The 25,617-nt window shown below is 40.1% G+C and overlaps 1 protein-coding gene and 1 long non-coding RNA gene across 2 annotated transcripts in view; one reads left to right on the top strand and one right to left on the bottom strand.

Moving 5' to 3' along the window:
- LOC109927112 (glial cells missing transcription factor 2) overlaps positions 1 to 25,617 on the bottom strand; it is a 1,179,481-nt gene that overhangs the window by 62,270 nt on the left and 1,091,594 nt on the right. The window lies entirely within an intron of this gene.
- LOC125486564 lies at positions 4,213 to 24,467 on the top strand. Its single transcript, XR_007265205.1, has 3 exons — positions 4,213 to 4,298; positions 15,190 to 15,407; positions 24,174 to 24,467. It is a non-coding gene; the product is annotated as an uncharacterized LOC125486564 (long non-coding RNA).

The raw sequence follows: 25,617 nt of genomic DNA, 5'->3' as shown, positions 1-25,617 counted from the left end.
TGATGAAGGGTCTAGGCCCGAAACGTCAGCCTCTCTGCTCCTATGATGCTGCTTGGCCTGCTGTGTTTATCCAGCCCTGCACCTTGTCTCGGATTCTCCAGCATCTGCAGTTCCTACTATCTCTGCCTTCAAAGATAACTTGGAGGAACTGTGGAGTCTTGTCGGACAGCTCTTTTAATTAGGCATGCAGATAAGCCCAGATGTCGGCTTTCATGAGTTAAACTTAATCTTCAGGTGGGAAATCCAAAAATTGATGATGTCTTGAGATAAACAAAGCATTAGAAAATAAATAAGGATGAAGTGTGTTTTGAAGTTCTCAGCTATAGTGATCCCAAAAACACGTTGCTGATTATTTTCAACAATGCATTGAGTGCTGACCTTGGTGATGGATTTTCCATTGCAATTGGGCTCATAATATTTCTTGTGGGAAGGGATGGGAAATGTGGGCTTTGGCTTAGGAAGCCAAGATAATAAGGAAATTAATACAATGCACACTGGTTGCTGAAACTTACACTTGCAATACAGTGGACATGGCATTCTAATTAGATTTTGGATGAAATGAAATATGAAAGTGGAACAGCAGGGACCATGGTTCTCGAGTGCTATATCAATAATTGATCACTTTGGGATAATATGCATTCAGCAAAATGTGTAAATGAGAAAATGTTGATAATGGATATAGCAGGACTGAAGCAAATGTTGGAGAGAAAATAAATGTCTAAATTGAGATGGGTACAAGTCATCAATTATCGGACTGCTTTACCAAAAGGAATGACCCTAGTGAAAAGTTGATGAAAGAAGATAATTTTGTAATGTAACTCTTGGAAATGTGAAATTTATTTTTTTATCTGTGCCTGTAAATATGTTTCTTTTAAAAAAGATGTTTAAAAAAAAAAAGCAACCTGATATTTTGTAAACAGTGGTCTCTTTTAAGAACTGTTTGAGATAGGGAACAGCTAATGTTCATCAGATCATGTATTTTAAGGGCTATTTTCCCCAATAATGGCGTGGAAGGGGAAAGAGCAAACAAGTATTGGACCAAAAGGTATAAATAAGAGTGTTTGGAAGGTAGACTGACTTTTGCTTCGGTTTGTAGATGAGTAGCACACATCTGCCCATTATCTGCCACATCTGATTTACATGCTTGGCATTAGCCCATGATATTATCATACCAGAATTTGTCGTGTGGGTCTGTTATCAGACGAAATCTTGCAATGGCCATGTTATATCACCTAAGAATTCATCCTGCTCCTCAGTATTCTATAATGCATGGACATTCACAGACTGCTGTGGTCTGTCTTCAATTTTTTGAGCTGTTGATCAGCCTGAAATGATCTCCCACTTGGTATTTATCACCCTCTGTAATGCTTGCTGGCCAGAGCTCCCGCTGATGGGTTCTCTTACTGGTGTTTCTTCACGCGATCTCTGTTAGCAGACTTTGTTATTTTTTTTTCCCCATTTCTGCAAAACCTCTGATTCTACAGTAATCTATTGCTCCCCATGATCTGATTTATGCACCATTTTGCATTCCTTGCTGTGGGCTTTTCTTGATTTGTCAGTGTTGCACAGGATTTCAACCTCCACAATCCAATGCTCAAGTTGACCTTAAATTCCTTTGCCTCCAGCATTATACTGCAGCTGAGATGCTCTGCTGGTTTGTTTCCCAGTTCACTGGTTAGGTTGCTGGGCTGATTTCATCCTTCACCAGTACCACAGTACTGCTACTCGACTTCACTTCAGATGTTTCTTGCACTTGCTTTCGGTTCCAAGATTTGGTCACTATTGGCACCTAACACTCGGGTGAGTGAACTCGGAATGAATGTAACTATATATAAGTGATCGTAAAAGAGTACTTCTCTTGAATCTTACAGTCTTAGGTCTCATTTTTATATGACCTCACATCACTTTAAGTAGCTATTTATTATTCATCGAGTATAGTTAACCCTTTATTTCACATTTGGTCAAAAGGTCAAGATTTAATACAGAAATTTGAGCAAATAATATAGAATAACACATTATGAATCTAGTGAGTGTTTGTACTAATGGATAATGGCTGATAATTTTAGATTGTGCTCCCAACTGCCCCCTCAAGTGGAAATAATGGATACCATTACATTACTTAAAGGACAGTGAAAGCATTTTCCCTGTGACTTGGCCAGTATTAGTTCCTTAACTAGTATCAGTTAAATAGATGGTGATTATTTATCTAATTGCTAATATTTAAGTGGAGAAAATCTGCAGAAAGCTGCAACACAGAGGGGGCTTGAGGATACTTGTGCATGAAACATAGAAAACTAGCACACAGGTGCAGCAGTAGTCAGGAAGTCTAATGGAATGTTGACCCTTGTTTCAAGGGGGTTGGAGCATAAGAGTAGGTAAGTCTTAACGCAACAGTACATGATGCCGGTGAGACCACATCCAAAGTATGGTGAGCAATTTTAGTCCCTTATTTTAGGAAAGATATCATTTAATCGGAGGCAGTTCAAAAAAGGTTCACTTGGATGACGTCTGGTATGGAGAGATTATTATGGAAGCAAAGGCTATTCAGGTTGGGACTCCACTCACTGGTTTTTAGAAGAATGAGAGGTAATCTCATTACACATATAGAACTCTTAAGCAGCTTGACAGGATAAATGCTGAGTGGATGTTTCCCACCGTGGGAGATTCCAAGACCAGAAGGCATGATCTCAGAATAAAAAGGTGTCCATTTAAGATTGAGATGAGGAGGATTTTTTTTCTCTTAGAGGGTTGTGAGTCTTTGGATCTCCTTGCCACAGAGAGCTATGGGGGCAGAGCCTTTGTGTATATTTAAGCTAGAAATAGATTGAATCTTGATCAGGAGGGGAATCACAAGTTACTGGGAAAGGGCAAGCAAGTGGATAAGAGGAATATCGGATCAGCCATGATCCTCTTGAATGGCAGAGTAGGCTTGAGGGACCACATAGCTACTGCTGTTCTGTTTCTTATGGTCTTTTGTTAGTCTTGTTTTAAGACCTTTTTCTTCTAGAAGCTTTGAGTTAAGGAACTGAGCAGGTTTCATGTCCATAATCAACATTTTGTTGTTATTGTTATTTTATGGTTATCTTGTGCTTTTTAAAATATTGTTTAAGTGAAGGATAATGATATTCAACAATGAAACTTTGTACTATGTTTGCCGTGGAGAGTTGACATCAGCTACTGTTGGAACAAAATGTAGCAGTCGGATGCAAAGTGGAACAACTTCTATTCCGCTACATTGTACAGTTGACACTGCCTATTTGTATCAGCACACACTTCATATACTAAGCAGAACCCAGAAGGGCCACTTACGCAGTGTTGACAACTGCAAATCTCTCTAACTGCCTTCAATATGAATAAAATGATAGAATTGATTTATCAGAAGCAAATTTCAGTTTTATGATATTGATCAAATCATAAATGGCTTTAAATGCAGCTCAGAAGAGGAAAGTCTTGCTGGCCAGCATTTTGCATCTGTTTTGTATACTGTGCTAAACGTTTTGACATAGTGCATCTCAATTTCAAAATATCACTTGGCAAAACCTCACATACGAAAGGTTATCAATAAGCCATAAACAATGAAATATAACACTAAATCTGGGAATGGAGGAGTAATTGACTGAAGGGTAGAATGAACTGATCACAAATCATTTAAACTAGGAAGAACAGTTCATTGAAAGAGAAAAGCTGACAAAATAAATGGCCCAATGAAATTTCCTATACCAAGGGTAAAGTCAAAATGGGGTAACCTCCTTAGTCCTGAATGGTCTTAAGTTGAAGGGAAAGTAGGAGTTTATACGAATGGGAAGAAGTAAAAAAAATTCAATGTGGCAGCAAAAGCGCCCAATCAGTATAAGATGACAGAACAAATGCGTGGAACTATGACACAGAAGAGCAATAAATCAGATTAGCATTTTGGCGCAGACGTAATCAACTGAATGTTAACATCTTAATTTTTGCAGAGTCGAACTTACCTTCTAAATCAGGAATCAAGAACACTATTTATCCTTCCTCTCTCCGTTTCTCTGTCTCCTACCAGCCAAAAATATATGTTAAGAAATTTACTTATTTTTCAACTTGAGAGAATCTGCTTTAAATGGAGTTTTATCCATGTTGATATTTGTCTTGCATTTTATCAAGTGCCAGTTGTGATTGTGAAACTGACATCATAATTTGGTAGAAATATTTACAAATGTTCATTTATTTCTTATTTTCAGACAAAATTCAAGAAGCACAAAAAGAACTACAGGTTCCTGAAGATGCTCGGAAAAATTTGAAAATTCTGGAAGGCACAAAAAAAGGTGGATTTTAAGTTCATTATGTACTGTACAATTTAAAGAAAATTTGATGTATTTCTTTTTAATAAGTCATCTCCTGGATCTAAAATGAACTTGCTGTATATTGATCTTTTCAGTTAAAGGTAGAAGGACAGGTAGTATTGAGGAGGTGGGAGGCTGCAGAAGGATTTGGATAGGTAGGGGAGTGGGCAAAGAAGTGACAGATGGAATACAACGTGGGAAAGTGTGAGGTCATGCACTTTGGTAAGAAGAATAAAAGCATGGACTATTTTCTAAATGGGGAGAAAATTCAGAAGTCTGAAGTGCAAAGAGACTTAGGAGTTGAAGTCCAGAATTCTCTCAAGGTAAACTTGCAGGTTGAGTCAGTAGTCAGGAAGGCAAATGCAATGTTGGCATTTATTTTGAGAGGACTTGAATATAAAAGCAGGTATGTACTACTGAGGCTCATAAGGCCCTGGTCAGGCATTTTCCTTTGAAGGAAAGGTTTTTGAGTTAGAATCAAATTATTCCCAGTCTTTATTGGACTGAAAAAAAATTAATTTAGTTTACAGTCCATGTTAGGGTACAAAAATTTATGAGCAACCACTTCTTCCGTGGAGCTATGTTGCTTGAGACACAAGCCATTTTCATCCATGAGCAGTGGTTTGCTTTGGAACTTCGGTGAACAACAAATCAAACAGTTATTTTCTTGATCAATATGATTTAAAATTTGAGAAATCAAAAGAAAGTCTATTCATGGAATCATACAGTACAGAAGAGACTCTGTGGCTTATCGAGTGTGTACTGCCAAAAATTCATTACAAACTACACAAAATATTCCAGCTGTAACCTAACCCAAGTTCTGTACAGCTCTTATACTCTGCATCACCTGATAATGGCAAGTAACCTGTATGTCTTTTAACTACCCAATTAACCTGCCCTGCCACTTGTGGACAAGCTCCCCAGAATCTCTGTTTTCCTCTGAGCTTCCTAGTGTCCTGCCATTCATTGAGTATTCCCCCCCCATCTTGTTACTACTTCTAATGTGTATCACCTCACACGTATAAGGGTTAAACTCCATCTGCTGCTGATCTGCTCATTTGATCAGTCTGTCTATATCCTCTTGCAGTTCAAGACCTCCTTCACAGTCAACCACCCAGCCAATCTTGTGACACAAACAATAACGGAGCTAGTACTAATCCCCGTGTTACACCAATGGACACCCAGTCTCCAGTCAAACAACTTTTCCCACTATCCTCTGTCTCCTGCCACAGAGCCAATTTTGGATCCAACTTGCCAAGTTAGTCTGGATCCCAACATGCTTTACTTTATCCCACGTAGGATCTTGTCAAAGACCTTGCTGAAATCTATATGAACTACAGCAATTGCACTACCCTCATATACAGGCTCTAAAAATTCAGCCAGATTTGTTAGGCATGACCTTGCTTTGACAAAGATTTGCTTGTAAAAAAACCTCTCGTCTCTAAATGGAGATTAATTTTTGCGTTCGGAAGTTTTCCCAGTAATTTCCCTACCACTGAGGTGAGATTCACTAGTCTGTAGTTCTCTGGTCTATTATCAGCACCCTTCTTAAGAAATGGAATCACAATAGCTATCCTCCAGCCCTCCGGCACCTGCCTTCTGTCCAGAGAAAAGTTGAAAATTTGGGTCAGAATCCTGTGATTTTTTTTTTTCCCTTCATCTCCCACAGCATCTTGGGAAACAATTCATCCGGATGTGGGAATTTGTTCATTTTTAAACTTCCAATACCACCTCACATCCAATATCAAACTGCTCAAGAACCTCACAGTGCATCATCTTCTCGAATTCTGTACCTATATCCTCCTCCTCCCGAGTAGAGACAGGTGTAACATAACACTGTACCAATATCTTCCGACACCACATACAGGTTTCCAATGGAACAAGGGGCATCTCTGTCTGCCAGCATTTATTCCCCGTCCCCAGTTGCCCTTGAGACGGTGGTTGTGAGTTGTCTTCTTGAATCACTGCAATCCATGTGCTGTAGGTAGACCCACAGTGTTGTTCAGGAGGGAATTCCTTTATACCTAATGGGCCCTACTTTCTCTGGTTATTCCCTTCCTTCCCCTTGGTGTACTTGCAAAATATCTTCAGATTCTCTCTAATCTTGCTTGCTAGTGTTTATTGATGCCCTTTTTTTTGGTCTCTTAATTAGGTTCCCTTCTGCTCTTTCATTAAACCATTAGGACGTCTGTTGATTTTGTTTCCTTTGCACCTGTTGTCATTAAATCATAGAATCCCTGCAGTGTGGCAACAGGCCCTTCGGCCCAACAAGTCCACACTGACCCTCAGAGCATCCCACCCAGGCCCATCCCTTAACACTACAGGCAATTTAGCATGGCCAATCCACCTAGCCTGCACATATTTGGACTGAGAAGAAACCGGAGCACCTGGAGGAAACCCACGCAGATATGGGGACAATGTACAGACTCCACACAGACAGTCCCCTGAGGGTGGAATTGAACCCAGGTCCCTGGCGCTGTGAGGCAGTAGTGCTAACCACTGAGCTACTGTGCCGCCTTAAATATATCTCTCTTTTATATGTTATATGTCTCTCGTTTCCATTTTATGTGGTCCTGAATATTCCTAGTCATCCAGGGTTCTCTGAGCTTGTTACTCCTACATTTCACTCTAAAGAGAACATGTTTGGCCTGTACTCCTCAATACCATTTTGAACACGTACCACTGCTGTGCTGTAGATTTACCCTCAAGTAGCAATTCCTCATCTACTTTGGCCAGATCCTGTCTTATTTTAATAAAATCTGCCCTCCCCAATCCAAAATCATCTTTTTTTTTTTTTTTTGCAGATCATCCTTTTCCTTTTCTATAACAAACTTAAAACATATGGCATTGTGGTTGCTATCCCTAAAATACTTACCCTGCTGCCACCTGGACTATCTGTCTGGCTTTGTTCTCCAGAATTGGGTCCAGCTTTGCACTGTTCCTTAGAGAACCAACAACATGTATTCATAAGAGCTTTTTATATCAACCTCTACCCCTGCTAAATCCTTCATACTGTGATTATCCCAATCAATATTGGGTTAATTGAAATCCCCTAATATAGTTGCCCTATTATTTTCTCACACCTCAGTGTATTAACTGCCTTAATGCTCCTCAATGGCTGAGGGTATATAACACTGACCTAACAGTGTGATTGCCTTTTTTTTTTCCTTTTACACACTCCTCTCACAGCCTTATTTGAAAATACTTCCAAGGTATCGTAAATAACACAGCTGAGGGTATGACTGTAAACTAAGTTGTTGGTTTTGGGGTGCGGGGGGCGGTGTTTCAGTTGCATGGAAAATCATATACCATAAAAGGAAAGTCATTAAAGGTTGAAGAGCAGTTAGGATTATAGCTTAGTAATGGGGCTGATTGTTGCCAGAAAAGGTATAGAATGTGTGAATGTCATATTATACCAAGGAATCGTAAAATGTAGGAAAATGCCAAAATATAATTAACTTGAAGACTTTGTTTCTTATTGTATGAAGCATTCAGAGTAAGGTAGACGAACTGACAGCATAAGTTAAAGTAAATGCACATGCTCTCATAGCCATTATGGAAACATGGTTACAAATAGATCAAAACTATGAATTCAGACAGACAAGAGAGAGATGGAAAAGGTGATGAGGTAGCACTGTTAATAAGAGATGAGCGCAGTTGTGAGACTCGATACAGATTTAGATGATGCAGAGTCTGGGGCAGAAAAAAATCAGCGAAGGAAAGAAGACTGGTAGGACTACTGAACAGACCCCAAACAATAACCACTTTGTGGGAAAGGCTATAAATCATCATATAATAGGAGCATGTTTTAAAAAAAACAGTAGTTATGGATGATTTCAGTCTTCATGTTGATTGATTTAATCAAGTTGGAAAGGGTACTATGATAGCAAGTTCATAGAGCGCATGGGATAGCTTCCAAGAGCAATATGTTTGGAGCCAAGCAGAGAGCAAGCTATTTTGGATTTGATAATGTGTAATAAAAGAACTAATAAATAGCCTCAGTAAAAGATTCCCTAGGAAATAGCAATCGCACCTGATAGAATTAAATATTCAGTTCGAGAGTGAGAAATCTGGGGCGGAAGCAGCTGAGTTTAATGTAAATCGAGGGAATTAAATTGAAATGAGGATAGAGTTGGCTAACGTGAAAGTAGGAATGACAGTAAGCAAGCAGTGGCAGGCATTTAAAAGAGGTAATTCATGACTCTCAGGAAAAAAATACATCTCAGTAAGGAGCAAAGAAACTGAGAGGGATAAACCAACCATGACTAAACAAGGAACGGCACGGTGACTCAGTGGTTAGCACTGCCGCCTCACAGCGCCAGGGACCCGGGTTCGATTCCAACCTCGGGTGACTGTCTGTGGAGTTTGCACGTTCTCCCTGTGTCTGTGTGAGCACCCTCTGGGTGCTCCAGTTTCTTACCACAATCCAAAGATGTGCAGGTTAGGTGGATTGGCTATGTTAAATTGCCTGTAGCGTCTAGGGTAGGAAATGCAGGATTGGGAAGAGGGTGGGTCTGAATGAGATGTTCTTCGGAGAGTCTGTGTGGACTTGATAGGCCGAATGGCCTGCTCCCACACTGTAGGGATTCTATGAAAGGAAGCTCGGGAGAGTATTAAAATGAAAGAAAAACCATATAAGGGGGCCAAACTCAGTGATAACTCAGAATCCAGCAGAGGATGACTAAAAAGACAGAAAGAAACAAACTGCAAGGGCAAATTAGCGAGGAATATAAAAACTAATGAGCTGCTTTAAATATATAAAAAGGAAGAAAGAGGTCATAGGCCACTTTAAAAAATGAATCTGAGGAGACAGTTTTAGCAATGAACAAGCAAAAATAGTAGAGGAATTAAGCAGATATTATGCATCAGTCTTTATGGTGGAAGACACTTTGAACATCTCATTAATGCTAATGAGTATGAGGGGATGGGTGGAATTAAGAACCATCACTATACCGAAAAGTAGTATCAGACAAACTAGTGGGGCTAAAGGCAAATAATTTCCCTACCACCCTAAGATCCTAAAAGAGGAAGCTACAAAGATAGTAGGTGCATTAGTTGTAATTCTCCAAAAAAATCGTTGGATTCTGGAGAGTACCTGAGAATTGGAAGACTGCTAGTGTGACACTCCTATTAAAAGGAAGGAGGCAATGAGCGGATAACTATATGCTGATTAGCCTAACATCTATTGTTGGAAAAGTATTGGAATTAATTATTAAGAAAGTAATAGTAGCACATTTGGAAAATCATAACCTAATCAAAGAGTCAGCAGGGCTTCATGAAAGGGAAATTGTGTCTGACTAATTTTATTCGTGTTTTGAGGAAGACTCAACCAGAGTGGATAGAGGGGAAATCAGGAGATTTGTTGTATTTGGACTTGCAGAATGTATTCAACAAGGTGCCTCACAAAACATTGCCATAAGATAAGAGTCTATGGTGTTGGAGGTAGTACATTGGCAAGGATAGAGAATTGGCTAATGGGCAGGGAACAGCAAATGGGGAAAAGGAGTTCTTTTACAAGTTGGTGATCCATGACCAGTGAGGTTCCACAGGGATCACTGTTGGGACCTCAACTGTTTACAATATATATTAATGACTTGGAGGAAGAAGGTGAATGTACAGTAGTCAGATTTGCAGCTGACACAAAAATGTATTGAAAGGCAGGTTGTGAGAAGGATACAAAGAGTTTACAGAGAGATATTAATAAGTAAGTGGGCAAAAAGTTGGCAAATAGAGTATATTGTGGAAAATGTGAAGTTGTTCAGTTTTGAAGGGAGAACAAAAGGACAGTCTTATTTAAGTAGAGATAAACTGCGGAAAGCTACAGCACAAAGGGACTTGGGGTTACTTGTACATGAAACACAGAAATCTAACACATAGGTGCAGCAGGTAATCAGGAATGTTAATGGAATGGCAGTTATTTAGAGGAGATTGAAGTATAAGAGTAGATAAGTCTTACTGCAAGTTTACAAGATGCTTATGAGACTACATCTGGAGTACTGTGAGCAGTATTGGTCCTCTAATTTAAGGAAGGATGTCATTTAATTGGAGACAGTTCAGAGAAGGTTAACTAGGATTATGTCTGGTATGGAAAGATTGTCTTATGAGCAAAGGCTAAATAGGTTGGGATTCAATTCGCTGGGCCATAGAAGGATGAGAGGCCATCTGATTGAAACTAATAGGATTCTTTAGCAGCTTGACAGCTTAAATGCTGAGAGGATATTTCCCCTCATAGGTGAGTCTAGGACCAGAGCAATAGTCTTAGAATAAAGGGGTGTCAATTTAAGACTGACATGAGGAGGAATTTCTTCTCTCAGGGATTTGAATGTCATTGAGTCATTAGAGCTGTACAGCATGGAAACAGACCCTTCAGTCCAACATGTCCATGCCGACTGGATATCCTAAATAAATCTAATCCCATTTGCCAGCATTTGGCCTATATCCTTCTAAACCCTTTCTATTCAAATCCAGATACCTTTTAGTTGTTGTAATTGTACCAGCCTCCACTGGCAGCTCTTTCCATACACACACCACCTGCTGTGCGGAAAAAGTTGTTCCTTAGGTCCATTTTAAATCTTTCCCCTCTCACCTTAAACCTATGCCCTCTAGTTTTGGACTCCTCTACCTTGGGGAAAAGACCTTGGCTTGGAACTCCTTGCCTTTGGAACTGTGGGGCAGAGTCCTTGTATATATTTATGGCTGAGATAGATAGTTAGATTCTTGATCAATAGGGGAATCAAGGGTTATGGGGAGAGAGCTGTCAAGCAGACATGAGGAATGTTGGATCAGCCATTATCGTGTTGAATGGCAGAATAGGCTTGAGAGTCGTACAGCCTATTCCTGTTCTATTTCTTTTGCTCCTGTATTGTCCCTTCTTACTGCAGTAACTGACTTCTTAATTAATAAAGCAACACCACCTCCTCTTTTACACCCTCTCCTTTCTCCTCTGAAGATCCTATATCCTGAAATGTTGAGTTCCCAGTCCTGCCCCTCCCTCGGTCACTGTTTCTCTGTGATGGCAACAATATCGCAGTTTACCTGTCAATCACACCCTTAACTTTTCTGTCTTACCTATAATACTTCTAGCATTAAAGTAGAGCCTGTCTAGCCTTGCCTTACTAATAGAGTGAGTGAATATAATGTCAAATCAGATTTCAAAAAGTGCAAGAAACTGACAGAAAAAGAACATAAATTTAGAATGTAATATTTTTAATCTATCCACAACAATTCCATACCTGAGGAAATGAGACTTCATACTTCTAATTCAATAGTTTATTCAGACAGTTTCCACTTCTTCTGGGTTGAGACTGCAATCCTGGTGGAAAGTGTAAATAGGGCTGTCACATGAAAAACATTGTTAATGTTATCTAACACTATTGATTAAGAGATTGTGTTCTGTGGTAAATTTAGTGGGTGGTTAGTGTCCAAGTGCAACAACTTCAAACTTCCAGGGGAAGATGAGGACTAACAGAGAAGTGAGGCAATTTACAATATGGGCATTTTCCTTTGCCACAAATTGCTAGCTGATTTGCACATTAATAATTCTGTATATTTAGACACCAATATTTTTAATTTATCACTGACTGGGAAATAACTGAAACAAACTGTTCCAAACTTCGATATTGTCTTCTGAAATTTAGGAGAATGTATAGTGGGTTGAATTTTCTGAGGTGGGAATTTCATGCAGATGTCACGCCAGTGCTCCTTTTTTGCACAAGAAGAGAACGTTCTGCTTCTGAGACATGATTCTACTCAGAGTTTCCTCAGAAATGTGGATCCGTATGTCTGTTCTGACAGTTCTTTCATAGTGTGCAGTGGATTCAGAAAGGGCATGAATCTTTGAATATGACACCAGGAAATCTAAATTTAGTGTCACTAATCCGTTCTTCTAAATGGGTGCTGCCAGGTAGACTCCACAGCAGAGTTCGCCTTTGCTGCGCAGTATTTGAGTATACAAGAGAGAGACTCCGTTATCGAGCAATCAATCCTTGCTATGCAAAACCACCTATTAGAATGTAAATTGAATATGGATTGAGTGCTTCTTGCATTAGATCCAGACTTAAGTTGTAAACCCATGGATAATTCATAGAACAGGTAAACGAATAAAACTCCATCCAAAGTAGTATTAAAAGCTTAAGTCTTCAGCTTTGCAAGAGCAAGATCAAAACTGCAGATTCTGAAAATCTAAAGCAAAATCAGAAAGTGATGGAAATACTTGGCCATCCGTTTTCAAAGTTTGATTGGGTTTTTTAAAATTCATTTGTGGGATGTGGGCGTTTATTGCCCATCTCTAGTTGCCCTTGAGAAGGTGGTGCTGAGCTGCCTTCTCGAACCACTGCAGTCCATCTGCTGTGGGTTGACTCAATGCCATTAGGGAAAAAAATTCCAGCATTTTGACCCAGTGATAGTGAAGGAATGGCAGTATATTTCCAAGTCAGGTTGGTGAGTGGCTTGGAGGGGAGCTTGAAGGTGGTGGTATATGTGTCTGCTGCCCTTGTCCTTCTGGGTGGAAGTGGCCATGGGTTTGGAAGGTACTGTCTGAGGATCTGTGGAGAATTTCTGCAATGAATCTTGTGGATAGTACATGCTACTGCTACTGAGTGTCAGTGGTGGAGGGAGTGGACACTTGTGAATGCAGTGCCAATCAAGCAGGCTGCTTTGTCCTAGATGGTGTCGTGCTTCTTGAGTGTTGTTGGGGCTGCACTCATCCAGGAAAGTGGGGATTATTCCATCACACTCCTGACTTGTTCCTTGTAGATGGTGGACAAACTGGGGAGTCCGGAGGTGAGTTACTCGCCGCAGTATTCCTAGCCTCTGACCTGCTCGTGTAGCCACTGTGTTTAATGGATAGTCTTCAATAGATAGATGTGGTGAGTCCAGTTGAGTTTCTGTTCCATGATAACTCTCAGGATGTTGATAGTGGGGGATTCAGTGATGGTAACACGATTGAATATCAAGGGCGGTGGTTAGATTATCTCTTATTCATGATGATCTTAGGCTGGCATTTGTGTGGTGTGAATGCTACTTGTCACTTGTAACCCCAAGCCTGGATGTTGTCCAGATCATGTTGCATTTCAACATGGACTGCTTTGTATGTGAGGAATCATGAATAGTGCTGAACATTGTGTGATCCTTGGCGAACATCCTGCATCAGACCCTATGATGGAGGGAAGGTCATTGATGAAGCACCTGAAGATAGTTGGGCCTAGAACACTACCCTGAGGATGTCCTGGAGCTGAGATGACAGTCATCTTCCATTGTATCAGGCATGACCCCAACCACTAGAAAGTTTGCTCCCTGATACCCATTGATTCCAGTTTTGCTAGGGCTTCTTGATGCCACATTCTGACAAATGCAGCCTTGATGTCAAGGGCTGTCATTCTCACCTCACCTTTCGTTGGATAGGGAAAGGCTCTGAACTTCTCTCAATGCTATCTTTCAGTACAATGTTCATTTCCTGTACAATGAAATACAACTGTATGAAAATATACACTAACAGGATTATGGTGGCCAGTCAACCATTCAATGTTGGCTTATAAATCTCCAAAAATTAAGTAATAAGCTCACCAATTCTGCGAACAGCCTGTGGAAAAATCATATGGACATTAAAAATGTTTTTTCTCATGTTTTTATTTTTCAAATGCTTTTGTTTATTCATTGGATATGGTAAGAAAGGCATTTTGAATCAGTAGGGCATGATTATATGATAAATCATGCAGGTGTACTTCAACCTCAGCCTGCTGTTCTAATTGTGTTGAAAATAACTTGAGGGAGGTTTGCTTGCTGCTGGCTATAGATCAGCCATTTTGGTTGGTAAATCCAAATACGTTTCCAGTGGAAGCTTAATCATAAAACAATACAACTGTTCATTGATCCTGCTCCTTCTCACAGATCTCGGATACAATTATGATTGATAACCACAACCCAAGGCTGGTCCGTGTCAAATAAGTTGAACCAGCTCTTTGGATGTGTCTTGTCAAAAAAAAACAGTGGTAACCTGCATCACATTTAAAACCTAGTTTGGCTACCCATTGAAATACAAATAATGATTGTGGAACAAACCCTGTGGTACAGAGCTTGAAACTAAAAAAAAAAGGCCGTTAATTAATTAACTTAGTAACTATTATTTGATCTGAATCAAAAATGTGCTGCATATTACTTGAGATATTAATCGGGGACAGGACAGTGAATCAGTGGTTAACACTGCTGTCTCACTGCTCAGGGACATTAATTCGGTTCCAGTCTTGGGTGATTTGTCTGTGTGGAGTTCGCATGTTCTCCCCATATCTGCATGGGTTTCTGCCAGGTGCTCTGGTTTCCTTCCATAGTCCGAAGATGTTCAGGTTAGATGGATTGGCCGTGCTAAATTGTCTGTGGTGTCCAGGGACGTGCAGACTAGGTGGATTAGCTATGGTAAGTGCAGGGTTACAGAGATTGGGTGGGGGTCTGGGATCTGAGTGGAATGCACTTTGTAGGGTTGATGCAGACTTGATCGGCTCCGTCCATACTGTAGGGATTCTGTGATTCTGAGATGACTTGCCAGACTATTTTGTATTTATGTAACGTGCTGAGATAACCTGTCAAGGCTAGAGTTAACTGCATTTGTGCTGTAAATAAGGAAATTTTAACAAAAGGAAAAATATTAATCATCTCCCATAGATAAACAAAGTTTCATTTTGGCCACAGGTATATTGTATGCAGAAAAGGTAAAAGTTTCAAGATTAACTTAGGGATCATAAATAATAATTGTGCTTTGTTTGGAGTGCTTACTGGTTGGGCTGCATGCCAGTGATTTCTCTAAAATATTTTGTCGGTTTCATTCAAAATGACAGTATTACTGATTAAGATGGAACTGTTACGTGTGCTTGCCATTCAGATTATGTTCAAACAAGGCTGTCCAAAATTGGAGAACCTCCTCGTGGGTCTGCTCCTGGGCCTGGCCAAGTTGGTTATTAACAGGTCCAGGCAACGGTCTGTGCAGGGTGTCATATCTGCAGATTGTCTGCCCTTCGTCCATGGCTATGTTCGTGCCTGGGTGCTCTTGGAGACGGACCATGCATTGTCCACCAATGTTTTTGATGCCTTTAGAAACAGGTGGGCATGTAGGGGATAATGTATTGTATTTTATTTCCCCCTCCAACTCTGTTTTGACTTAGGCCCTTACTGCTGTCCCTACCTTTCCTTCATTTTTGACAGTTTGCATTTCCTTTAAATAGCTTTGTGTGTAAATATCTAATTGGCTGTATGGGTGACTTACTGCTGGCAGTTAATAAGGAACAAAGAATAGTATGGTACAGGAACAGGCCCAGACTGTGTTGACACATCATACCTTCTAAATTTTATCAATCTTTTGCTTCTACATGGTCTGTATCCCTCCATCCCTCTATTCCCTGCCTATTCATATATCTGTCAAGATGCCTCTTAAACATTGCTGTTGTATCCATCTCCTCCACCACCTGTGGCAGTGCATTCCAGGCACTTGCCACCCTTTCTCCCTCTCATGTCTTTAAATTTGCCCCCTTTTACCTTAAACCTATGTCTCCTCGTAAATTACACTTCTACCCTGGGGAAAAAAGAATGCAACTATCCAATCTATCCATGCCTGTCATAATTTTGTAAACTTCTGTCAGGTTGTTTGTCATCTTTTCGACATTCAATGAAAACCAGCCAAGTTTATCCAATCTCTGAGTTAGAAAGCTTCAAACCAGGCAATATCCTAATAGACCATTTCTGTACCCTTTCCAAAGCCCCCATATCCTTTTGCTGATGTGGCGATCGGAACTGTAGTCGGTATTCTAAATGGGTCCTAATTAAAGTTCTCTACAGCTGCAGTTTGATTTGCCGATTTTTATATTGTGTCCCAAGCCTAGATTCTGCTGTATGTTGATAATACTGAGGGTTCTGCTGTTTACTGTCTGTTGCCCTCCTGCATATTTGTCCAGATTAAATTCCATCTGCCATTTCTCTGCCAAGTCTGTAGCCTTGTGTATCTTCTGGCAACCCACTTCATTATCCACAGCTCCCCAAATCTTTGTGTCATCTGCAAACTTGCTCATCAGCCCAACTACATTCTCCTTCAAATCAATTATATAGATTACAAACTACAGGCGTCCCAGTACTGATCGTGGCAGAACACCACTGGTCACAGATCTCCAATCAGAAAAAAAAAACACTTCCACCGCTACTGCATGTTTTCTGTGACAAAGCAAGTTAAGTTTCCATCTTACCAGCTGCCTGTGGATCCCATGTGAGTTCACCTTTTATAATAGCCTACCACAAGGACCTATCAAAGGCCTTCCTAGAGTCCATGTAGACAATATCTACTGCCTCTGTCATCAAATATCCTTGTAACTTCCTCACAAAATTCAATCAATTTTGTGAGACACAACCATCCCTGCAGAAAGCCATGCTGCTTATTGCAAATAAGTCCATATTTTTCCAAATATGAGTAAACCCTATCCCTGAGCACCTTCAATAATTTCTCTGCCACTGACGTAAGGCTCATGGGCCTGTAATTTTCCATATTATCCCTGTTGCCCTTCTCAATCAAAGACAGAACATTGGCTAGTCTCCAGTCCTCTGGAATCTCTCCTGTGACTAAAGAGGATACAAAAATTTTGTACAAAGCCCCAGCAATTTCCTCACCTGCCTCCCTCAGATTTCTGGGATAGATCCCATCAGGTTCTGGGAAATTGTCTACCTTTGTGATTTTCAAAACACCCAACACCTTTTTTTATATTGACATGCCCGAGAATATCAATATACCCCTGCCGAGGCTCACCATCCACCGTATCCTTCTCTTTTGTGAATACCAATGCGATGTACTCTCATCCACTTCCTCTGGTTTCACGTATAAATATTCTTCTTTGTCCTTAAATGGATCTGCCCTTCCTTATCTACCTTTCTGTTCTTTTTACAGCAAACTTTGTTTTAACTGGCACTCTCGATAAACAGGCAAAAATTATATAACTCAAATACCGTGAGGTTTACTATATTATTCAGTCCAATTATTATAGTTTTTTTTTCCTAATTTTACCTCAATGTAAATATTCTTGTTGTTCAATCGAATGGCCACATGAAATATCAGCAGCTGATTCAATTTCTCTTCCAAATACTGCGATATACTGCAATATCCGAGTAGTAAATTGGAGATGAGAGTGAGAAGGCACTCTGCTGGTAAGTTGTATTTAAGGCAAAGTTGCATTATTATTGAAATGATTTATGTTGTAAGTAAAGTAGAACAGTGAAGTGTATACCCCCTATATTGTTTCTATTACTTAGTGTGTGTTTTTAACATTAATTATATGGACCTCTTAATTATCCAGAATACTTGATCAGTTGGCACAATCCTGGTTCCACAGGTGCTGGTTACTAAAAACTTGTTGTATATGTATAAGATGCCTTGAGATTTTCTTATTTCTGTTTGTCAAAGACATTTCATGGCCCATGTTAGCCCTCCTAATTCCTTGTTTGATTTATTTTCTGCTATCTCTGTATTCTTTGAGGGTTCTCTCTGTCTTCAGTTTCTTAATCTTTATGTATGCCTCTTTTTTTCTTTTTGACTAAGTTCTCAATTTCTCTTGACATCCAAAGTTCCCAAATCTTGCTATCCTTATCCTTCACTTTTACTGGAACATGCTGGGCCTAAACTCTAATCAACTGGCCTTTAAAAGATTCCCATATGACAGATGTGGATCTACCCTCCAACAGCTGCCCCAATCTACATTCCCCAGTTCCTGTCTCATTGTTTTAGTTAGCCTTCCCAGATTCGTACTTTCACCCAAGGACTACTCTTATCCTTATCCATTAGTTAAAACTTACAGAATTATGGTCACTTCCTAAAATGTGCCCCCACTGAAACCTTGATTGACTGGCCAGGCTCACTCTCCAATACCAGGTCTAGTATAGCCATTTTGTTTCAAAAAATGGTCCTGGACACACCTAACAAACTCTTCTCCTCCTACCCCCCCACCTTAAACCAAGCCTCTGTCACTAAGCAAGTTCCACTTAACATAGGGGAAGTTAAAATCACCATTTTTTACATTTTACATAATCTGTCCACATATCACCTGCTGACCATTGGAAGGCCTGTAATACAATCCCATCAAAGTGATTGTAACCTTCCTATTCCTGATCCTTAGCCATATGGTCCTGCTGGAGGACCCCTTCCTCAGTGCACCTGTGATATTCTCCTCTCCAGTATCGCAACTCCCCCACCTCTTACACCCCTCTCGATCTCACCTGAAACATCTAAATCCTGAAACTTTAAGCTGCCAGTCTTGTCCCTCTCTCAACCAAGTCTCTGTAATAGCTATATGGGATGAACCAGCTTTCGTTCTTTATTCATTCATCCCATTGGCAACAACAAGGCTAATATAAAAATAAATCCCCTCTGTTGTGAATACCTGTCTCTGACCAAAATGAACATTCAAAAGGAACACTTTTAACCAGGTTTTCTCACATTAACAAAGTGAGTTTGTTGAAGGAATACTAACATAGCACATGTACACATTGATTAGAAAGAAAGTTGAGTACACAAGATAAAAGTTTACAAAATAAAACATTGCTCAGTTTCTGAATTATTGCAAAGAGCTGATAGTTGAATGGTGTGGAATGGAGGTTACAGTTAACATCGAGTTTGGTAGCTGAGCAGTTGGATTGATGATTCTGTTTTGTAGAATGGTTGAGATTCTGTAGTTCTGATTCCTTTCAACTATGATTTGAATTCCAGCATTCAGTGTGGAGTTTTTGTCCGGCTGCTTGCTGGCTGACTTCTAGAATCAGAGTGAGGGAGGGATACCACTCTGTTTCAGATATTGTTTAACCTTCATAGCACGCTAGCACTTGAACCCAAGCTATGCACGCAAGAATGTTCAGTCTCAATAGAGCACCCCAGTTGAATCGTAACTGGTTTTTTGATCCTTGTCTTGCTTTGTGTTTTTTCCTTTAATGAACACGTCTGCAGTTTGAAACAATCCACAGGGGTGGCTTGCTGTTGAGTCGGGGATCATTAGACCCTTGTTATCTTTCAGTCACAGGACATCTTAATCCAGTCTGTTTGAAGTTTCTTTGACTGTTTTAGAGACTACATCCCATTGACCCCACATGCATTTTTTTGCCAGCCAACCACTGAATTTCAACCTGCAATTACTTTGTCTCTTTAGCAGCCCTCTTTTTCTAAAATTGGAATTAAGGGCTAAACACACACAGTTCAGGGTTCCAACTCCTCATCATAACCATTCCCACACCAGACGAATGAAATGAGATCAGTTTTCAACAGAGTGAGAAGAGTTGAATGTATAACACACCAGACACACACACACTCACACACACTCACACACACTAGTTCTCTTAATCTTGGTCAATATTATCTCTTTATTTCTAACTGAGCCTCTTGTAATTGCAGATGCCCTTAATTTAGTTTGGTTTCCTTGCAATGTGAATGATTTTTAAGTGGTATGGTTGAAGGAACAAGCTTCAATGAAATAATCTAATGTCCAAAAGTTAATGGGTCAGGGTCAGTATAGACTGTGGTCTCTTTACCCATTTCAGATATACGTCTGTGTCTGAGAACCAGTAATAAATAGAGTGTTTCCTTTTCTATTGTTTCTGATGTTTGATTAGGCTTTTCTTCAGAAGTAACTGATTGGTCTCTCCAATTCCGATTCCTGGAAGAGAACAGCTCCTGCCCCGATGTCACCCTCATCGATCGCTACTTTGTGTTCTTGCTTAAAGTTTGGAGCTGGAAGCACAGACTTGCTTGTTACAACAGCCTTCAGTTTTCAAAAACAGTTTGTTTGTCACTTCGTATTACCTTTGCTTTGCTTTTCTTCTGCAGTAAATCTGTCAGCAACACTGTGTTATGACACGGATTTCGTAAACGAAACCAAATCAGCCACTCTCACTGGATTCACAGCACAATTATCTTAAAACATTCAGTGACTCTCAAAATTGCTTAATTGTTACTAACCAGATTTTACAAATAACAGATCTTGGACACCAAGTTTATAACTTAAGCAAAAAAAAGTATTGCTAAATATGCAACTTTAGCAAAACACAGAAAAATTGCAAGACAATATAATGAATATTCAAGATTTAAGCCCAATATTCTTAAAATATAAACCCAGACTTTTACACTGACAGACAGATACATACAATTAAAGAATAATTGTAATTTACCAGTTCAATAATCATTTCAATGATGAATATTAAGCCTTTGTGAGAGCCTTTGATGGTGGGCTGTATTACAGGTACATAGGACCATATATCTTGTTCATATTCCGAAGTCACCGGTAAATGCAGACAGCTTCTACAGAATTTTTACTCATTTCTCAGAATGTTCAACAAGTCAGGAACTGGAGAATAACTAGAGAGAGTACACCAAAAAATAGCTTCTAAAGCAAAACTGCCTGCTGCCAAAACCTAGTCAGAGCCACTTCAATCTCTGTGGTTGGCTAGCCAGCACCAGTCCTCCTTTGACCAATTCAACATCCAACCAGCTGCCTCTCCATGAGCATAACAACACCTCTCTGCCAAATGATGTACAGTATTCTTAGAGCAGTAAGTAACCTGTATTATCTCTCCAGGTCAGTTCCCAACAGCAAACCTCAGTGTTTTATTCTCTCCTCTTCATTTTTAAAACAAGCTGCTGTTCAAAGTACAAAGTTTAATTCTCAACTGCAGTTCACGTTCCAAAATTTAAAAAAAAAGTGATGATGTCTATGTGTGAAGCCACAAGGTATGAGTGAGAAATGAATCATATATTTCACATCAGTATTTACTGTGGAGAAGGACATGGAAGCTAGGGAACTTGGGGAAATAAGTAGTGATGTCTTGAAAAGAGTTCATATTATAGAAGAGGACATGCAGGAGGTCTTAAAACGCATGAAGATAGATAAATCCCTGAGACCCGATCAGATATTTCCCAGAAATTTGTGGGAAACTAGGGAAGAAATTGCTGGGCCCCTTGCTGAGATATTTGTATCATCGACAGCCAGGGATGAGGTGTTGGAAGACTGGAGGTTGGCTATTGTGGTGCCATTATTTAAGAAAGGACACAAGAAAAAGCCAGGGAATTATAGATGGGGAGCATTGTTAGTAGTGAGTAAGTTGTTGCAGGGGGTTCTGAGGGACAGGATTTGCATGCATTTGGAAAGATAAGGACTGATCAGGGATAGTCATGGATAGACATGGCTTTGTGCATAGGACATCATGTTTCACTGACTTGATTGAATTTTTTTTGAAGAGATGACAACAAAGGTTAATGAAGACAGAGTGGTAAACGTTGTTTGTATGGACTTCAGCTAAGCATTTGACAAGGTTCCGCATAGTAGATTGGGTAGTAAGATTAGATGACATGGGACCTGGGATAGCCAGCCAATTAGATACAAAATTGGCATGAAGGTAGGACACTGAAGGTGGTGGTAGAGGGTTGTTTCTCAGACTGGAGGCTTGTGACCAGTGGTGTTCCACAAGGATCGGTGCTGTGTCTACTGCCTTTCATCATTTATGTAAATGATTTGGATGTGAATGTAAGAGGCATGGTTAGTAAATTTGCAAATGACACCAAAATAGGTGGTGTAGTGGAGAATGAAGAAGATTATTTAAGAGCACAATGGGACCTCGATCAGATGGGCCAGTGGGCTGAGGAGTGGTAGAAGGGAGTTTAATGTAGATAAATGTGAGGTGTTGCATTTTGGTAAAACTTCCCCACTTAATGGTAGGGCCCCAGGGAGTGTTGCTGAGCAAAAACACTTTGGGATACAGGTACAAAGTTCCTTGAAAGGGGAGTTGCAGGTAGGCAGGGTGGTGAAGAAGGTGTTTGGCAAGCGTGGCTTCGTTAGTCGGAACGTTGAGTATAGCAGGTGGGATGTCATGTTGCAGCTGTACAGACCATTGGTGAGGCCACTTTTATAATACTGTGTACAGTTCTGGTCACCCTTCTGTTGGAAGGATGCTGTTAAAGTGGAAAGGTGCTGAAAAGATTTGCAAGGATGTTGCCAGGACTGGAGGGTTTGAGTTAGAGGGAGAGGCTGAATAGGCTGGGGCTTTTTTCCCTGGAGCATTGGAAGCTGAGGAGTGACCTTTATAGAGGTTTATAAAATCATGAGGGGCATGGAAAGGATGAATAGCCACCCCTCCTGGGGTGGAGGAGTCCAAAACTAGAGGGGATAGGTTTAAGGTAAGATTTAAAAAGGACCTGAGGGGTAACTTTTCTCACAGAGGGTCATGCGTGTCTGGAACAAGTTGCTGGAGGATGTAGTAGAGGCGAGTACATTTACAACATTTAAAAGGCATCTGGATGGGTGTATGAATAGAAAGGTTTAAGAGAGATATGGGCTGAATGCTGGCAAATGGGATTAGGTCAGATGGGGATGCCTGTTTGGTGTGGATGAGTTGGACTGAAGAGTCTGTTTCTGTGCTGTATGACTCAGTGCTTCTAGACTTTACTAGAAGTAGTTTGGGATGAACGTTTGCTAAAACTCTCACATTCCGAAGAACCTCACAATTTCCTGTTATGATTGGAATGGTGAACTATGCTGTTGCTTGTACCTTTGCAACTTTGGACAGTACTCGTCCTGGGCCCACTGAGTCCTAGATAGGTCACTTAGACCTTAGAAAATGTGCTATTTGCAAGACTGACCACTCGGACTTTATTTTCTAGAAGACGGCTTCCAGCTGCTTCACGTGTGTTTTTTATGCCTTCCTCTATTTGCTGTTTTAGTGGAGACATTTTATGATTTTTTTCTTGAATATTGTAGTTACTCCATGTTACAGTAATGCCACAGAACAAAATACATTACATACGATTTTAAAACATAGGTGTAAACCTACAGGGGAAAACCTGTACAATGGAATTACGTTTTATAAAATTATATTGTCTAACTTACCTTTTTTTTTCTGTTGTAACTATGTCTGGCAGTCTAAAACAGTTTGTTTCTTTTCTTTTTTTCGGGGTATCTTAAACAAGGGTATTTTGTTTATGAATCCATTAGCTAATATCAGCTCCAAGAAATGAACTATTTTATCAGGTGAGTAGTGAGACTAGATGTAATGTTTGAGCACCTGATGAAGAAACAGTTCTGAAGTCATTAATGCAATAAATACCGAAATGTTTATCTGTATAGATTCTGTGCACAGACTCAAAAACTGCTGCAACATTAAAGGGATCCAGTGTGTATATTTCAGGTTACGTTGCCTCCAAACTAGGGTTGGCTAAGTCTCCGTTCTACCACAAACTGTTTCTCTAAGAGCTTCCCAGGTACATTTGAAGAACCATTAGATATTTTAGAACAGTTGTGTGGTTTATTTTGTTTTCTGTGCTTCACAGCATCTTGCCAATATATTAATTTAAAAATATATATGAAAAATAGTTTTGCTTTTTTCTATATTAAATAGTATAGTATGATATTTTTCACTGTATAAGATGATCTAAGAACATGGTAATCTTGCACATTCTAGTAATTTACCAAGCTGAATACACTAACCCAAAAACAGAATAAAGATAAATTTTGGTTTATAACTTGGAACATTTAAACTATGGTTAAGCCATGAGTGAGAGGGGAATCTAAAATAGTTCAAAGTAATTGGAGTAATGTACTCTGTTGAAATAACACTAGAATTAAAAAAAATCCACATCAAAATATTAATTCATTTCTACTATCCTATAATGAGTAATTCGAGTGGAGGTGATGGCCTAGTGGTATTATGGTTAATCTAGAGACCCACTAATGTTGTGGGAACCCAGATTTGAATCCCACCACAGCATTCGAATTCAATAAAAATCTGGAATTAAGAGTCTAACCATGAAAGCATTATCGATTGTCAGAAAAACCCATCTGGTTCATTAATGTCTTTCAGAGAAGGAAACTGCCATCCTTACCTGGTCTGGATTACCATGTGACTTCATACCTACAACAACGTGGTTAACTCGTAACTGCCTTCTGGGATGGGCAATAAATGCCGGCCAAGCCAGCGCCATCCTCATCCCATGAATGAATAAAAAGTATAATTTGCCCTGTTATAGGGTCATGAAGGTTTACTGTATGGAATCAGGTCCTTTGGCCCAACTTGTCCATGCTGTCTATTTTTCACAATTAAACTAGTCTCATTTGCCCGCATTTGGTCCATATCCCCCCATATCTATCCCATCCATATACCTATCCAAATATTTCTGAAATGATGAAATTTAGTCACCTCCACCACTACCTCTGGCAGCCCGTTTCAGACACACACCACCCTTGGTGTGAAAAATTTGCCCCTCTGGACCCTTTTGTATTTCTCCCCTCACTCCTTAAGCTTATGTCATCTAGTTTCACACTCTCCTATAATGGGGAAAAGCAGTTGGCTATCTACCTTATCTATGACTCTCGTGATTTTGTAGACCTCTATAAGGTCACGCCTCAGTCTCTGTGCTCCAGGGAAGAAAAGTCCCAGCCTGTCCAGCTTTCCTTTATAACTCAAACATTCAGTCCAGGTGCAGCCTATTATATCTAGCAGAATGCAATGGCCTATGGTATTATTGCTGGACTGTTAATCCAGAGGCCCAGACAATGTTCGGGGGACCTGATTTCGAATGCCGCCACGACAGATGGTGGAATTTGAATTCAATAAATATCTGGAATTAAGAATCTAATGTTGTCTGTGAATCCATTGCCGATTGTCAGAAAAACCCATCTGGTTCACTAATGCCCTTTAGTGAAGGAAACTGCCATCCTTACCTGGTCTGGTCTACATGTGACTCCAGACCCACAGCAATGTGGTTGACTCTTAACTGCCCTCTGGGCAATAAATGCCTGGTCAGCGACGCCCTTGTGAATGAATAAAGAAAGAAAGTCTTTTATGCACTATTTCTAGCTTAGTAATATCCTTTATGTAGTAGGGTGACCAGTACTGTACGCAGTACTCCAAATGTGGCCTCACTAACATCTTGTGCAACTGCAGAAAAATGTCCCAACTCCTATACTCACTCAGTTCTCCAACCACTGAAAGCAAGAATGCCGAAAGCTGCCTTCAACACCCTGTGTACCTGTGACTCCACTCTCAAAGAGCTATGAACCTGTACCCCTAGATGTCTTTGTCTATAACACTGTCCAGGCCCGACCATTGACCGTGTAAGTCCTGCCCTGGGTATACCTACCAAAATGCAACACCTCGCATTTATCTAAATTAAACTCCATCTGCCATTCCTCAGCCCACTGGCCCAGTTGATCAAGATCTCACTGTATTGCCGGATAACCTTCTTCACTGTCCACTATACCACCAATCCTGGTGACGTCCGCAAACTTTCTAAACAAGCCTTCTA

This window comes from Rhincodon typus, chromosome 2 (genome assembly GCF_021869965.1).
Source record: "Rhincodon typus isolate 14 chromosome 2, sRhiTyp1.1, whole genome shotgun sequence".
Lineage (NCBI taxonomy): Eukaryota > Metazoa > Chordata > Chondrichthyes > Orectolobiformes > Rhincodontidae > Rhincodon > Rhincodon typus.
The sequence above is the reverse complement of the archived record's forward strand: the minus strand, read 5'-3'. Positions and strand labels throughout refer to the sequence as shown.